Raw genomic sequence first — 5,941 nt, 5'->3', positions numbered from 1 at the left:
AAGGACATGGTACGATTTGGATGTTGGTGTTCGTCTTTTGTTATAAATCAAATGATGAGAGGCAAAAAAGTTGAATAATGATGGAGTCCTTTGTTGGTTTGTTTGTGTCTCCTTCTAGTGACCATTCCTATATACGGTCCAAACCGAAAACTTGTGAGGTGGGTGAAGCTCATTACAAACGTGGATTATAAGGTTTTAGGTCTATCCTTAGAATATATGGGTGCTTCCAAGAAAAAAAATGATTCACTTAGTATTTATGCAAGAAATTACGTGCACTTTAGGTGTCATTCTTTTTCTGTTCTATAGTTGGTTTAATTTATCACGCCACTCCAGATAAAAGGATGACAGGAGATATATCAAAAACGAGTTGATAAACAAAGTATTTCTGACCCTATGTGTGTGTATATAGTGTTTGTGTAAATATATGTACATAGCTCCTCTGTATGTTAGATTGAAACAGAGTATCTTTTGATTCCTTAGGTGGAATTGAGAAATTATGCACTCGACGGCCCTAGTCCTGATGAGGCCTATAATCAAAATGGCTGAAACGCGTCGACAGATATATTAAGACACCATATACAATTGAAATAATATATATGAAAAAAATAAAAAAAAATAAAAAAATAGATCGCCTATAGTGGAAAAAAGGTTGAAATTTAACCTGGAGGCGATCTGAGAAATGGTGATCAATTATAGGGAAGTACACTGTGGTAATGAATTTTGAGGTGCACCTGGTTATAAAAAGATAGGGCAAAGAGAGCAGAAAAGTTCTTGTTTTTCATTTATATGTTTATATGTGTTATATGTATAAATGTAAATAAGTGTGAATATACATGTCAAATCACTGTATTTATGTATGAAAATTGTGTTTTGAAAAGACATTTTGCTGTAAGTGTATACAGATAAAAAAAGAATAATTTAATTTGAACAGAGGTGTTTTGGTTTTTTGTCTTTTGGCTACAGAGAGTGAAATTTAAGGAGATTTATTGCTGAGATTTATATCCATAGGAAGAGTTAAAATTAATTTTCTCTTCATCTTACTGTTTAGCCTCTATATCGATCCCGTGGCATTATTTGTTTTTTCTGATTGTTTTATTACCCAGATGCCAAAGGGTTATATGGGTTGCCCCCTACTTTAAATAATTTATGTAAAATCCGGCGTGATCACAAGACCGCCAACCAACCGGAACTGCCTGTTTTCCCTCCACTCAATCGGGATTTACAGCCCGTAGTGGACCGGGGAATGAGGCCGAAGGTGGGGCTAGGCATAAAACAGTGCCGTAAGGATGCCTTGTTTTTTTTAAAACAACATTAAAGAACAAAGTATATCCAGAATATATGTATATAAGTAAGGTGTACAGGAAGTAAGGGGTTTTTATTGCTCAGGGATGGGTATAGAGGAAATAAGGGCGTTTTAGGGCTTAGGGATAGTTTTTTTTTCACTGTAGTAATAGATTTTTAGCGCTCAGACATGGGTTCGGTTCAGAAGCAGTAAGGGAGTTTTAGGACTCAAGAACAGGTTGTGATTAGGAGCAGTAATTGGATTTTGAGGTCAGGGATTGGTTGGGTATAGGGTTTGTAATGATTTTTATGGTTTAGGGACGCATGACTCTGAGGCTAATAACTTTTTGGGGGAATTCAGGGGTTTGGTTGGAAATGGGGCAGTCAGGGGTTTTAAGGATTGTGTATGGATACAGGATTTTAATAAATACCAGATGTTGTCCTTTAAAAAAGTGGGGTTAGGAGTTAACCTGGAAAAAAACCTATTTTTTTAATATGTGACTGATAAAGTTTAGGGATACCAAAGGGGATGATGGACAGAGCGTTTGAGCAAATCAAACACTCACCCCAAGTCAACTGATCTGGGTTCAATCCATCATCATTCTTTAGCTCACTTCGCCACCCCAGTTCAGACATGGCCATATGCAAATCAGTCTGACCCTGTGCCTCATAGGAACAGTCTAGCCCAAACTGCCAAGCCATGTCTTCCCTGGCCTGGAAACAAGCATCCTGGGACCGGTTTCTGGCTAATCAGCCGTCATCAGCCGGGCTAGCTTGAATCCAGTGGCAAAGTGAACAAGGGACCCTCGTCTGGGCATTCCCTGCTAACTTAGGGTGAACAAAGTGATACCTTTCCCGTGGTTCTTGTATCACTATGTCGGAAGGGATGGTAGTGCCAAGAAAGGAATCAGGCCACGCTGACATGCAACGACGGTTCTGCGATGAATTATCTCAAGTAAGAGCCAATGCTGCTAAAAACTGTGTTTTCCTAACTGAAACTAGTTACCAAAAGTTAGTGGACGATGTGAAAAAGGCTAAGACGACCATTAAGAAGGTACCACAGGAGTATTGGCTGGTGAAACACTATGACGTAATGATGGTCGAGAATACGACTAAGTTGATCTATCCTGTTAAAGAAGGTACGAGTGCTATTCAGTTTTACGTCGCGGACTCCGAGTTATTTGACATACTCCATAAGGCCCATTTGGCTATTGGTCATGGAGGACGGGACAGGATGTTGAAAGAACTTTCACCGAATTATAAGAACATTACCCGCCATGATATTGAGCTGTACATTCAACTCTGTGAGCCTTGCCAGAAGAAGCAAAAAGGTGTTAAAAAAGGTGTTGTGGTCAAGCCAATGTTTTTTTCTGAATTCAACTCCTGTTGTCAGGTCGATCTCATCGATTTTCAGTCCCATCCTGATAGAGAGTACAAGTTTATAATGGTGTACCAAGATCATCTCACTAAGTTTGTAGTCTCAGGGCTCTGAAATCAAAGAGAGCAGAAGAAGTAGCCCACAAGCTCGTCAACATATTTACATTGCTTGGTGCTGCAACGATTCTGCAGTCTGATAACAGCAGGGAATTTGCAAACAATGTGGTAAGCAGCCTAAAGGAGTATTGGCCCACCTTGAAGATAGTCCATGGTAAGCGGCTCCACTCACAAAGTCAGGGGAGCGTCGAAGGAGCTAATCAGGACATTGAAAATATGCTGTGTGCTTGGATGCAAGATGAAAAAACTAGCTGCTGCAGTGAGGGATTGCAGTTTGTCCAACTTATGAAGAACAGAGCTTTTCATTCTGGGATTAAGAGGTCCCCATATGAAGCTCAGTTCGGCTGCAAAGCTAGAGTAGGTCTCTCCACGACGTCCCTGCTTGATGACGTTTTACAAGACGTAGAGACTGAGGAAGAGCTCGAAAAAATAATAGAGAGCGTACAAACAACACAACAGCAGGAAGAAAGACGAGATGAATCAATGCAAGAGGCACAGCTCCCAGCAGAAGACATAGCTGAGAATACAATCCATGTTGAAGGAAGCCAAAACAGTAATGAAGCCATGGTTATCGAAGAGCCTTCCATTTCCGTGGTTACCGAAAATCCTTCTTCTTCCGCTATCTGTTGTGTCTGCTTAAAAGAAACCAGCGGTGCTCATACATGTCGAAAGTGTGGGCGAAACGTTCTTGCCATCTGTGGACATTCTCCTAAAGACGATGACGGCGACGAAGTAGAAGGTTATGGGGTTAGCATTTTGTGCAATGTTTGCTTCAATATTGAGAAAGCTATCCAAAGTAAAATGGAATCGAAATCGGACCTTGAGATTCATGCCAAAAAAATGAAAAGGGATTCTGACAAAAAAAATTCCTCCTGTGCCTTTGGGTGCCACTGTGCGAGTTCCAAATCCCGACGTCGACAAAGGGTGGGGTGACTCACGCAATCTCTTGTCTGTTGTTATGAACGTGACGGAAGATGGCTTTTACCGACTTGGAACTGCACAAGAAATCTTGAAGCAACTCTACGCCAGATCACAATTCACCATATGTCCAAAGAACTTAATGAGAATTGAAGACGTTCCTGACCATGAAATACCTCTCTGATCTGCAGCTACTTCTCAGTCCACAGGAAGCGGCCAAGGGTTCGTCAGGTGTATGTGCAAGACGAAATGCCAAAATATGAGGTGCTTTTGTGTGAAAAAGAAAATTAAGTGCAGTTCAAAATGTCACTCTAGCCTTCCCTGCTGCAACAAGTAGGTCATGCCAGTTCTGCTTTGTGTTTCACTGGTAACAATATTCTGTTCACATTCTTCTTTAAGTCGTGAAATGTATGTACAAGATCAAAGTGCCAAAATAGAAGGTGTTTTTGTGCTACAAAAAGTAGGTCATGCCAGTTCTGCTTTGAGTTTTACCGGGAACAATATTCTGTTCGCATTCTTCTTTAAGTCGTGAAATGTATGTACAAGATCAAAGTGCCAAAATAGAAGGTGTTTTTGTGTGAAGAATAAAAGTGAATACAATTCCACGTGTTACTCCGGCCTTTCTTAGTGTAGCAAGTACTTTAATCTCAGTTCTGCTTTCATTGCTTTCCGGTAAGAATATCCTGTGCTTTATTTCGTAGTTTTGTTCTTTCAGTTTCAAATGCGTATTAATTAATAAAGGCTTCTCATCTTGTGCCCTTTTAACACTTTGCGTAAATGGTACTCGTCATTCTGTATAATGCCTAGGAATTGTATAGAATGCCTAGGAAAAGTATGTAACATTTTCACAAAAAAACATATATTTCCTAGTTTGCCTCTAAACCATCAGGCATTCTATACATTATCTAGGCATTCTATACAATACCGGGAATTCACACTTTGCCAAATGCCTAGGAATCTCATCTTGTGGCCTTTTAATACTTTGCGTAAATGGTACTGGTCATTCTGTATAATACCTAGGAATTGTATAGAATGCCTAGGAAAAGTATGTAACATTTTCATAAAAAGTAGTTTGCCAAAAACCATCAGGCATTCTATACATTACCTAGGCATTCTATAGAATACCGGGATTTCACACTTTGACTGTAACATATACATCTACTTAAAGAAAAAGTTGTAATAGCCCGCTAATGGTATACATTTAAAGGTACTTGTATTTATCAATCACTGTTAACACCTATGAAGAGCAGGGTGTCATCACTTGCTTCAATCAAAATTAAGAAATGTATTGTACTCCCCATTCATAAAAAATAAACCTCTTTAACAATGTATTTAGCAGATGTAAAACAAACACAACACTTTAAAATATCAAAAGTGTTTATGAAAATTATGTATTGAAGCCAATCCCTCTTTGTGATGGTCATTTGAAGCACTTGCAGCTGACTCGAGTGGTACACTTTGGGCCAGATTCACAAAGTTTCACAGATTTGCAGATCACAGATTCACAGATTCACAAACTTAGACCTGAAATCTAAGTTTAAACCTGAAGCCTAAGTTTAGATCTGACTTCTAAGTTTAGACCTGAAGTCTAAAGGACCAGTTTATGAAGGTAATCTTAAACCTAAATTCTAAGTTTATCTTTGTGAATTTGGCCCTTAGACTTTCTGTCTAAAGTTAGCTCCAAGTTCATGTCTAAGTTTACCTTTGTGAATCGGACCCTTAGTAATTACTGGAGATACTGCCGCTCCATAAAATAATTTGAAGGCCTTGCCATCGGACACGAGAGGGACCTTTAATAATGACTTAATTTACTAAAAGTTTGTGGAGACCAGTTGTATCCTACTTGAGAAGGACAGCTAGTAACCACTTGGGGTTCTGCGGATTTCTGAATGTCTTATCAGCCGCAGGAAAAATACAGAATAAAATCCATCTTCCCATTAAATAACTTTATTGATTGCTTTGCTCGAATAAGACTGACGTTTGATTCTGTCTACTACAGAGCACAGTATAAGGCAATCTGCTTTCATGAAAAATACTGCTGTTTACTGCCACACATGATTACTGTCACTAAAAAAACTGTTTGCTAAGAATAATGTTGAAGGCACTTGAATTAACAGATGACTGCTAATACCTTCCATGTAATACATATGTGCTAATGTGTATATAAGGATATCTTCTTGTGTATTAATAGTTCCAAGCAAACTCAAGCCTGGCACTCTGACATGAATGTAGATTTCTTTATTTCCAG

At 39.0% G+C, this 5,941-nt stretch overlaps 1 pseudogene; it reads left to right on the top strand.

Annotated features, from left to right (window-relative positions):
• The first annotated feature begins 2,155 nt into the window (after window positions 1-2,155).
• On the top strand, window positions 2,156-2,773 carry LOC147722325 (KRAB domain-containing protein 2 pseudogene; annotated as a pseudogene).
• Window positions 2,774-5,941: the final 3,168 nt, after the last annotated feature.

Source organism: Lissotriton vulgaris, chromosome 4_1 (genome assembly GCF_964263255.1).
Source record: "Lissotriton vulgaris chromosome 4_1, aLisVul1.2, whole genome shotgun sequence".
NCBI classification, from domain to species: Eukaryota; Metazoa; Chordata; class Amphibia; order Caudata; family Salamandridae; genus Lissotriton; species Lissotriton vulgaris.
The sequence above is the reverse complement of the archived record's forward strand: the minus strand, read 5'-3'. Positions and strand labels throughout refer to the sequence as shown.